The sequence below is a fragment of the Chinchilla lanigera genome, unplaced genomic scaffold (genome assembly GCF_000276665.1).
Source record: "Chinchilla lanigera isolate Chin_1 unplaced genomic scaffold, ChiLan1.0 scaffold00020, whole genome shotgun sequence".
In the NCBI taxonomy this organism is placed as follows: domain Eukaryota; kingdom Metazoa; phylum Chordata; class Mammalia; order Rodentia; family Chinchillidae; genus Chinchilla; species Chinchilla lanigera.
Genome location: NW_004955421.1, coordinates 26,329,564 through 26,341,486, shown reverse-complemented (window position 1 = coordinate 26,341,486; position 11,923 = coordinate 26,329,564). Strand labels below are relative to the sequence as shown.

The window sequence follows — 11,923 nt, the reverse complement described above, 5'->3', positions numbered from 1 at the left end:
ATGGTGTGAGAATATAAAACCAGCCAGGTGTGGTGGTGCATGCCTCTAATCCCAGCACTCTGAGGGCAGAGGTGGTGAGTTCAAGTCCAGCCTAGGCAAATCAGCATCTTAATAAGACATTGCTTCAAAATTTAAAAAAAATTACAAGGGAGGGAGCTGTGGATGTAGCTGAAAGCAAAGGCCCTGGGTTCAATCCCCAGTATTACACATGGATGCAAAAGACCAATCCATGTAAGGAATGAAGTGTAATGGAATTGGTTTTTGCAACTATAAGTAACCATATTTATTATTATTTAGTTTTCTTAAAAAAGAATATAGCAAAAGAATGAGAAGACAAGTGAAGACTGCATGAAAATATTTAGGCAAAAGAACTGAAAATAAACACCATGAAGGAGATATGCAGATGGAAAAGAAACACAAGGAAATGTACTCCACATCATGTCATTAAGAAATTACTACTAACACAGTGACGATGTACCACTCATATCAATCAGAATGGCAAAAACCATGCTGCTGGCAACAACGAAAGCTGCTCAGGATGTGGATCAACACGAACTTCCTTTTTTACCGCTAGTGGGAACGAGAAGTGTGCAGACACTTTGGAAAACAATTTGGCAGTTTCTCACACAAATGAATGTAGTGTACTCTTACCATGTGATCTTGGCATTTACTCAAACACATGGAAAACTTATGTGCACATAAAACCCTGCGTGCAGATTTGTACAGTATCTGCGTTCACAGTTGCCAAAACTTGGAAGCAACAAAGATATCTTTCATTAGGGAAACAGACAAATTGTGGTACAATCAGAAAATATACTATCCAGCCTGAAAAATAAATTTGTTGTCAAACCATGAAAAGATACAGAAGAACTTTAAATACATATTTCTAATGAGAAACAAAGCTAACTGGAAAATGATGCACATTATAAAATTCCAAGTCCATGACACTCTGGAAAAGACAAGATTATGGAAATTGTAAGAAGGTTGGTGGTGTCCAGAAGTTAGTGTGGGAAGAAATAGCGAACAGGAGAAGCATAAATGATTTTTTAGGACAGTGGAAGTATTCTGTATGATATCGCTATGACAGATAAGTGACACTGCACATTCTTCAAATCCATAGAAAGTCCGACACCAAGGGTGAACTCTAATGTAAGCAATGGATTTTAAGTGATTCTGATGTCTCCGTGTGCTCAGTCGTAATTAACATACCACTGCTGGAGTCAAACCCCTGCTTCGTAGTATTTGCATGAGTCAGGACAGGGACCCTTAAATCTTCAGACTAAGAAAAATGGTGCTGAGTAATAGTGAGTGCACTAATTGTGGTGTATGTATCCCATGGAATATTTATGAATGATGTGGACTAATGTACTGATGTATAGTGCATCTTGTATGGGGGAAATGGGGCAGGCAGAGAAGAAATAGAATAGAGTTCTTATTTGGTTTTCTGGGTAATCCTGACTAAAGGGAGTTAAAATTTCCCTGCAGGAAAGAGTTTACAAGAAAGGCAAGAGGGAGAGCTGACAGGCAGAGTGCAGGAGCATCAGGCACTCAAACCAGGGTAGCTACCCCTTATCGACCTCTAAAAAATGCAAAGGAGACAACAGAGGCCACTTGAAAGAAAACTCTTATTTAGTATTAAAAATACCTAATATACCTATACACGCAGTGGTACCTCAGTTCACAAAACCTTTTGTTTGCAAGCAGAAGCATTTGCATAATATCGCGCTTGTTGTCAGATTCCACATTGGGCGACAAATGTGATGGCAGCAGCTTTCCCACACAAACAGAAATGTGGCCATCTCTTCAAAATCACAGTGCAAATTAAGGCTGAGAAATGAGGTACCATTGCGTGTGTGTTTCTGTGTGAGTGTGTGTGGTTGTGGTTGCAGATCAAGTCGGACAAGAACTGAATCAAATTCAATTGTTAGGTTTAATGTTGGCCTTATGGGGAAATTTGATCCTATTCTCATCTGTCTGGTGTGCAAGCAGAATCGTGGAGAGAATTGAGCTTGTGAAGTGAGATTATAAATAATTATATATATATTCCATATATATAATATATCCATATATATTCCATATTATATATACATATACACACACACACACACACACACACACACACATTTCCACTCTAGGATCACTACATGGCTGCACTAGGTAACTTGCACCTCCTTAATCACTAACTTAACCATTAATTTGACCTTGTGTGTAACCTTCCCTTAACCTCCCTCTATAAATTCCGGAGATAAGGCCTGGATATACATAAACGGGTCCAGCTATAAATCCTACAGTGATACTTAGGCTAAGTATCCCAGGGCCTGAGACAGCCAATGAGGTTGTGACAAGTTCCAGGAGGAAGGGGCTCAGTCAATCAGTAGAAGGGGCTGAGAACAAAGGACAATGAGTATTGGGTCTGTGGTCCTCTACCCCCACAACAGGGTAGCTTTCTGTCCCCTGATTTTTCCTTCTTTCAAAGAAAATGTTTTCTGCTTTAAGCTTTACTGCTTTGCTTGGTTACTGCCTCTGAGTTTATGATCCCAGCTGGCTGCAGAGCAGCCATGGGTTACACAGCCCGGACACAACACTTGAATGACTTACAACATCATTCAGTTTGAGAAGGAGAGACAGAAGAGTATGTACACTGACTCCACCTGTACGGAGATCTAGAAAAGGTCGTGTTCAATGATAATAACAGAAAAACAGTATTTGCTTATGGAATGGGATATTGATGAAAATATTACGTAAGGGCATTTTTGCTGTCATGAAAATGTTCTATTTTTTGGTAGTGTACATGGGCATACACTTCTGACAAAGCTCATAAAGGATTTTATCATATATGAGTATATAATAGAAGCATTTTGTCATATATAAATTATCTCAATAATTTCTTTTTAAATTCTGGTGATTCTTGATATTTTATGAATCTGAGAGTATAAATACTAATAAATGTTAATAAAATATAATTATTTTCAGGAAAAATATCTGCCTTTGAATGAAAGTTCACTTAGTATTGGCTGCTAGAAAAGAGACCAAACCTTGGTAAGACCCGAGAAGTATCTTAGGAAAGAAAGAGAAAAGGCAGGATATTCATGAGGTTTTCTTGTTGAGAGAGAGGAGCCTGGTAGAATGGATCTAAAAGGGACAGGAGGAGCTTATAGGGCTTGAATATAGTAAATAATGCAGTAGTATAGAATTAATCGACGAAGACAGGTGGGCTTTCTAAGGCAGTTTTAAGAGTGGAAACACTTTGATGTTCTTAGTTGAGAAATCTGTTGTTTGAATAAGTGGATTTTGGGGAAATTTCACTTGTTTGCGTAAAGTTTCCTGAAATATTAGAGACATTAGGAAATGAAGTTGGATAGCCTACCATGTTAATATTCATGGTAACTTTATAGTTGCAGATGGTTTTGAGTGGTAAGGAAGATTTAAGTAACAGATAGGACAATCTAAGAAACAAGAGTATTTGGCACCAATCATATAATAGATCAAAGAAAAGAGAAACTTAGGATGATATGTGGGTTGATATTTGAGAACACGCTGTGAATTTCAGTGCTGAAATCATACTTTGAATGTGTCAAGGGTTCACAGTAAGCACGGAGGACCAATGTTGACTTTGTTAAACAAAACTATGAGAGGCCATCATTTTGGATGGAGTTCTTGTGCACATCAGACCCCAACATGCCGTACCACCCCGAACAGTCAGAGCAAATGCTGCACACTCTTAGACTTGAAGGAAGTAGATAGACCCTGAGGCATAAAACAGGAGGCTGTGTAATCACTGTTTTCTACCCCTACATTACTTTTCTTATAACAACAAATTTAAGGATTATCTTCTATTAAGACAATACACGTTACTTTATTTCCTTAAGATTTTGTATTTATTGAGATAACAAAGGACACTTTGCCTGGTATACGTACACAAGAAAGGAAGACTTTGTTTAAAACTATTGCAATAGGAGATAGAAGTTGAACTCAATTCTACCTAGCCATCCAAAAGTTTGAAGGCTGTGTGTGTGTGTGTGTGAGTGTGTGTGTGTGTGTGGTGTGTGCGTCATGCTCAGGCACATACTCTACAGGTGGCTACATGCCCAGGTCCCCTTCTAAAATTTGTATTTTGGGAGAAGTCTCACTAAAATTGCCCGGGATGTGCTCTGATGGGGCCAGTGTGACACTGCTTCTGTGTCTGCTAGTTGCTGCTTATGACAGTGCGCTCCCATCCTCTCACGCGAACAGGGGGAAGGAGGCACTGTTTCCATAAGTTATTCCATTGCAAAGAGACAGCCTCTAGATCCAGGAGGAAGATATTTCTAGCTTGAAAACTGACAGAGGCTGGGGCAACAGTCACGTCCCAAAGTAGAGAGAAAGTTACAGCTATGAGTATTTTCAAGGAAATGCTCTACAAAAAGGTCGGCCGGGGACATACAGTCATGACAACATCTGTATCAAGTTAATCCATCTAGGAGAATGTTGATGAAGGGTTGAAACATTTGTTTCTACCACTTATACCTCTTTGCAAAAGCCAATGCCTTGTGCATATCTAGTGCTCGCTCAATAGATAGATAAATATAGATAAACTGGTACAGATATACGGATGGATTATAAATTGCTTTAAATTCCCAAACATATATTACAAAACTAGACAGGATGATTTCTGAACAATGGATTTCTTAGCAATACTGAGAAATTTATATATATATGTTTAAAGTTATTTTTAAAATTTCAGAGCATGGGCTTTAATCCTACTGGTTTTTTCTTAGATCTTCAAAGACTCAGTAGTTGCTGAAAGTTTAAATCAGCTTGAAAGCTAAACATCTTCAAGGGTCTGGGTCATTCATGTACTGTCCCCCAGCCTAGGATACTTTTAACACAAAATTTCCCTTTTCTTTCTGGAACTAGAAATGATGTTTCCAGTTTTTTATACCTATGATGAATCAGTCTATTCCTTTTCAGAATGGGAGCATTGCCACAAGTTCTTTGCAGGAAAAAATATATTTTCTTCATGTATATTTCATATACCGTATCTGTCTGTCTGTGTGTCTCTCTATCTACCTATCTTTCATCATCATCATCTCTATTTCCCTGGTTCCCTTTTCTGAATTGCATCACCTTCCCTAATCAGTGAATGCCAAACATTAAAACATCTTGCTGTATGAACCTAACAATTGTATGTTAAAAATGGCTTTCAAATCTATACAAATCCCTCCCAACCATTCTGCTCATCAGGTACTTTGTGTATGTTTGAGAAAGATAAGTCAGTACTATTTTAAAGACCAAATTTGTTGAAGCTTTAAAAAAAAATCTCCACTTTTAAGATTTGCATAAAAAATGAATCATGCAAACTAACTCAAGTTTGCAATATTTGTAACACAAAGATTTCTGTCAAAAAAAAAAAAAAACAGTTGGAAATAACATGCTGTTTGCAATGTAATTGTTACTATTCACTAAAGCAGAAAAGGCAAAGGCAGGGAACTTAAAGGCTGACAGCCCAGTCATTTAAAACTACAGGTTGTCTCAGGAATGACAATGGTTTTGAAATTCAGCTCAACCCATGCCGAGAAGTTGCTAACTCTCTATATTGGAGAATATTTAACACTTTCATTGAATAAGTTATTTTCTTTCTTTTTTTCCACAGGACATTTCAACTAGCCAAGGAAATCTGAGTCATTTCTTTATAAAGTCGATGAAATATTCAAATGGGCAGAGAGAGTTTGCCGAGAGACTCTGGAATCTGAATTTTTAATCAGGGCTTTTGTTTCAATGTGTATAATCAACAGAGGTCTAAAGCCCACAGACAAGGTGTTTTCCTGCTGGAGAAAATTAACTGAAAAAAATATATATGTATCTCTATATTTCAGTTATATGTAGAGTATATTGAATAATTGTGAAGAGATCCATATATTTGTATAACGTTTTCTTTTATCATTCTTTGAAAACAGTCCCAGTCTCCATTCTGAAGGTGAGAGCTCCCGTCTTCGGGGTAGCCGACCTCAGCGAACTTGTTCTACTCTGCTCCTCTTTGTGTGTACCGTTTACCACCAACAACTCTCACTTCATTGCTTAAACCTTAATCAGACGGCTGCTGAGGGTGATGCCATCCTGGATTGGTTTCGAGGTTCTTGTATGTGACGAGCACAGAAATGGACATGGCACGTGATCCTAAGAAAAGAGTAACACAGTTCATTGAGGTGTATTTAATCTATGGCAAGCTCGGAGTGAGCGGAGAGGAAGATGGGATGAGTGCTGAAGGTTTAAGAATTTCAAATATGGTGCTGGCCTAGGGCGCTTCCCATTGGGTGTTCCAGAGCATGATTGGCAGTGTGATTGGAAGGGTGCTGAGTCACATCAGCTGTATCTATCACGCATGTCCTTTACCAAATTCACTTTTATAACTGGATGTATGAAATGCAGTCTATATGCATGAACTTCCAAAGAGCTCCAAGTGAAGAAGGTGACTACCTTTCATGCAGAAGCAGCAAGCCAGCATGCTTATCTCTCTGTCCTGGTAGTAAGCCTTACGACAAAGATCAGGGAGCTGGCCATGGAGTATTGGAGGGTCAGGTGAATGGATGGGAGTAGGTCATCAACCCCATTTGTACTATCTATATTATGACCCCTCTTTTATTCCACTAGGCCTTATCACCCAGATTTAAAGCAGGGCATATGGTGCATGTCTGCAATTGCAGCACTTGGAAGGCTGAGGCAAGAGGATTGCCATGAGTTCAAGCCCAGTCTGCTGGGTTAAATAGTAATCCAGGGCCAGCCTGACCTTAATAGTGAGATTTTGTCTTTAAAAAGCAAAATAACAGCTACAACAAAAATCACTTGGATTTAAAAATGATTCAAAATTTGCATCTTCCTCTTTTTATAATTGAGAAAGCTGAGGCTGAAGATTGTATTTTTTCAAAAAGGGGAAGATTTAAGATTAGAAATCAACTCCTTTTAATTTCACTTCAAGTTTCTTTCTGCTGAAGCAGATAAACTCATAAAGTTTACATTTTTAATGATCTATACCTTTTTGTTTTAGTAATAGTACATGTGCTATCCACATGTTGAATTTCTTCAGGAATAAAACCTTTATCAGGCCTGCCAATATTTATGGAGGTGGTTACATAGGACCTGTGTTGATAGACACATGTGACATCAAGATCTGCCCTTCACTTGCATATGACCTTAAAAATATAGAAAGATAGTGGGAGAGAATAAGATAGTATTAACTTATTACCACAAATTATACATGTGGTATCCTTGTATGAGTCAAATCTTTGATTATATTGCTTTTTATTTTTAAATTAAGACCCTATCAAAATACTTGTAAAAATTAAGAAGAAAATCAGCAAGACAGACCTTGTTTAATTAGTACATGTTTACATTACACGTTTACATTCCTTGTGTCATTGCCACAGAGTGGTACTTCTGCCTTTACAGTGACAAAATGTTATGTGATGGAACTCTTGTTGCTTTTTTTCTCTTCAGGAAAACCAGGTCCTTAAATAACATGAAGAATGATTGGCATGTTACAGATTATAAATAACTACTAACCTATTGAATTTATTTCAGAAGTAAAGTTTTTCTCCTGCTGCAACTGCTATTATTTATTCTTTTTTTTTGTATACATCTTCTTGCCTTCAGCTAGTAATCCTCCTTTGAAATACCATGGAAACAAGCAAATGTGCCTCATTAAACTTTCCTTGCAGGGGAAAAATTGAAAGAAGTTTTAAATTGTAGAGTGGATAAAAATAAAATACATTTCCTCTAGGGGTGATTAGATTGTCCTTTTACATTCTTTAAAGAAAGGTACCGGAGTTGTTGAAAATAAAATAAAGGGACTGTGTATTGCGGTATTTGTAATATTTGTGACATTTAAAAAATATTAAGGGCTTACTGTATTTCTAGAATAGATATTGAAAATAAACATTCTCAACTACTTTGCATTTAGTCCCGAGTGATATTTCAGCTATATTATGAAAGCAAAATAAATATTTCTGATGATGCAAAAAATATAGTTGTGAGGAGTACTACAGATCTTCTCCATTAACAAGTTGTGTTTTCATAATGCCTTTTGCTAAAGAGAAGTACTTTCACAGGGGAAGAAAGAAGCCTGATGTGATTTTGTTCTGAAGTATCTCATGAGTCTGAAAGGCAACTGGCCTCTTTCTTTGACAGATGACAGAACCAGGTAGGACTGAGACAGTAGTTAGGGCATGGCTAAAACCGGCTGGAGAAGGAGGCGTGACAAGACCCCAGCACACATGCGCAGAGCAGCTCTCGGAACTCTGCATGTAGATTCTCGGGAGAACTCCCGCAGATTTTTGGTAAGATGACCACCTCGATGTGACTCCGACGTGGGGAATATGAAAAAGAGACGGTTGCTGTTAAGCGCTTACTGCCTGCCTCCTCACGGTAGCCCACCCTACCTCACTAGTAGGTTGTAATTTTCTTGTTTTTATTTTTTTCTCCCTTTCTCCTTGGCCCAAGCTTGCTCTGTTAAGCCTGTTTTTTTTGTTTTGTTTTGTTTTAAAATATTTTCTTAACTCTAATAAATGTGAATCTCTGCCATAGTTTAGGCTTGTTTCATTCAATCCTTTGGGGCAGACCTGACCTAGAAATCGCTTCTAAAAGGGGACTCCAGCGTCCCGAAATCCAGTAACACGATGGTGAACCGTTTCATACCGCACTCCTTGGTCCTAAGTGAGGAAGGGCTATCAAGTTCTCTGGTTCTTTGTGGACAAATATAAAGGACTCTCTTTGATCTTGGGGACATTTTAGCTCGCCCTCCATGGACAAGGAAGCTAAAATAAACAAATCCATTTCTTGTGAATGGTTGACACTTTCATATAGTCTGAAACTTGGGAGTGAGAGAAAACGTTAGCCTTCAGTAGTTTTTATTTATTCCTTCACTGTCAGGATGGGCTTAATGAACGGATCCGCGGATGCAGAGCTCTCACAGTGGTAAGAATCTCCCCACTTTTCTCTGCCAACTTGCTCTATGCACTCTTAACTAAGGCAGCAACGGTTAGGAACGTGGCCAGAATTAAATAGTTCATCTCTGCAAAATCGAATAATGTTTTTAAAGGCACACAGTGAAATGAAAGGCGATATTGATTTTTGTTGTCGGTGTTTTGTACATTGAAATCCACTTTAACAACAGGAATCAATACATAACTCTTTCGAATCACTGTTTTGCAATTGTTGCTCCTTTTTTTCTCGTTTTTCCTTCTAAACTGTAGATGTAATTCTCTTAGCAACATGTTAATTTCCCATCTGTCTGGATTGAAAAGATTCTTTACAAGTGATATATTAATCGAAGCACTTAGCGGGAAACCCGAAACTTCCAACACACGGAGCAAACCCAAGTGCTTTGAGGTACTGCATGTCGTTTTACTTCTATGTAGCAGTTAGGCATATAAATCTAGACAGTGTTGTTATGCTTCAGCTCTCGGTTGTGTCCTACAAGTTGGGGATCTGAATTTTATTCTGCTCCTTGTAAAAACGTTAATAAGGGAATAAGGAGCTACTAGGCTTTCAAAGTTCTGATATCAGATCCATTCAAACTTCAAATGATCTCAGTCGTCTTCAGAAATAAAGAGTTAGGAAAGGGAAGAAAATTAATTTTTTTTTTTTTTTTTTTTTTTTTTTAGGAAAAACTGCAGTTTCAGAACTTGAGCCCAGTTTAAATTTTATTTTTCTATCTCCTTCAAGACCAATACACTTGGGCAATTCTCTGTCAGGAGTGAACTGGCCTTTTCACCTGTGAATGGACTCCTTCTTTTCACTTGTAAATTGTGCTTCCTCCTGCAGACCTCCGCTCTCAAGGAGGCAGCAATATCAGTGGGGAGCGCCTCTCAATTTGAAACTCATGTAAGCTGTTTGCTTTCTAACGTAGCCCCCTAGGCGGGTGATCTGAGAAGCAGTAGGAATAGACATTCTGGATTACTATTTGAGGACACCCCCAAGGCACCTTAAATATACCCCACTCCAGATCACAAATGCTCTCTCTCTCTCTCTCTCTCTCTCTCTCTCTCTCTCCCTCTCTCTTTCTCACCTATATTCTATTTCTTTGAGCGATATATTTAAATTTGCATTTCTGCCTAATACAACCCTTCTCATGCCTTAATGATGCATCCTGAAAATTCTTCCCCATCTCTGTGGGAGCCTCCTTGGATCCGGTTCTTGATGGTCCCACTTCACATATATGGCATCTGTGTTTCAGTACCCTCTATCTGAACCCAATTTAAGCTGCTTAAGGTAATAGAAAGTAACTGGTAATGCCTGGAATACATAAGCCACTCAAATACACCCATATTATTTTTTTTTTCCGGTACTGGGAATCGAATTCACGACCTCGCGCTTGCCAGGCAGGAGCTGTGCCGCTGAGTTAAATCCCCCACATTATTTTTTTTCTTACTCATATTGTTTCTTTTGTCTATTTGTAATTCCCATTCACCTAGGGTCTGAATCCCTTTTTGTGAAGCAAAGATTTTTTACTAAGTGGCAGAACAGTGCTATAATAACTATATTAGGTATGTTACATGTATTATTAACTATGATGACTGTTTCTTAACTGATAAAGCTCTCTTGCTTTCTCTTTCTTTTTTAAAGATCAGCAGTACATTTTTTTCAAGTCTTGAGAAAGGAAAAAAATATACTGACTCAGTATGTCATTTATTTTAAAATTGTGGGACATTTTCATCTTGAGTTTTGCAGTCTACTGCCTAAGGGGCATAGCAGCATGTTTTATATTATTGTGCTTGACATTGTAAATTTCTAAACTTCACGTTATAAATTTACTCTCTTTTTTTCTACAGTTAAACATGTAACAGATGAAAAACATTAGCAGTCTTTCAAGATTTCCAAAAAGAGAGAAAATTTAATCTTCACACCTATGTGGGTACACCAAGGAGCTGTGCCATTATGCGCGGTTACTTCATGTACATGTAAGATGTTAAACAGTAAATAATGCTCCTATATTAATTTTTCCATGACATTGTTGGTACAATGAACAGGTGTCTTATTGAATTGTTCAAGTTTTCAGTGATATTTTGCTTTCCTTATTTACTTATTGACATATAAATTTTGTGGTGATCTTAATTATTTTTCATTAACATTTTATTGACTTTATTAAAAAACCAATTTCTTGAGTTTCACTCTGGTTTTGAATTTCAAACAGGAGAACAGATTCTAAAGCAAAAACACTTGAGGAACTAAGAAAGTCCACAGAGTGAAGGTGGAAGTCAGAGAAAGATTTGGGGGAAAGGTGGCACCCTAGCTGTTGGTAAAAGGAACCGGCCAAAAGCAGGGGAGACTGAGGGTGGGAGAGCATTCTGTAGGCTGGGACAGCAGGGCGAGGAAAAGCCTCTCTGCTGAAGGGGTGGGTAGGCATTACGGGCTTACAGACAAGAGTCGGGAGCAACTGCAAGGAAGCTGGATCAGACCATGTCTTCTTCCTACAAGACTGACTCACACTTCTCTGGCAAATATTCCCTCACATTTAACTGGCTGTAGGGTCATACCTTCTGTCAGCTCTCAAAGTAAAATCTGCCCTAGAATGTTTTTGTTCATATATCTAGTATAACAAGTAGTAGGAAAAAAATCACTGAGAATATATTGAATCTGATCTGCTAGAGATCAAATGATTTGTCCTTGAAGTATTTGTATGTGTGAATGTATAGTTACTTTACTCTTAAAGGCTGGTACATAGCCTTTTGTAATGTAGATTTATTTCCACAAAATTTCATTTGTTGTCTACTTTTGCAAATGTTGATCTGTTTACCAGCATAACTTTATTCTTGTATTTCCTTCCAATTAGTTCAATTACTTTAGTTAAGAATGCTTTTTGGACATATTTATCTTTTCACATATATATATAATATATATACATAATAAATATATATATTATGTGTTTACATATTATGATACATATATA

At 37.7% G+C, this 11,923-nt stretch overlaps 1 long non-coding RNA gene across 3 annotated transcripts in view; it reads left to right on the top strand.

Moving 5' to 3' along the window:
* The first annotated feature begins 8,306 nt into the window (after positions 1 to 8,306).
* Positions 8,307 to 11,923, top strand: part of LOC102013303 — an 18,495-nt gene continuing 14,878 nt past the window's right edge. For all 3 annotated transcript variants that reach the window (XR_260829.2, XR_001233837.1, XR_001233836.1), the window contains exons 1-3: positions 8,307 to 8,421; positions 9,639 to 9,858; positions 10,806 to 10,934. This is a non-coding gene — a long non-coding RNA (uncharacterized LOC102013303). The remainder of the gene's footprint in view (positions 8,422 to 9,638; positions 9,859 to 10,805; positions 10,935 to 11,923) is intronic.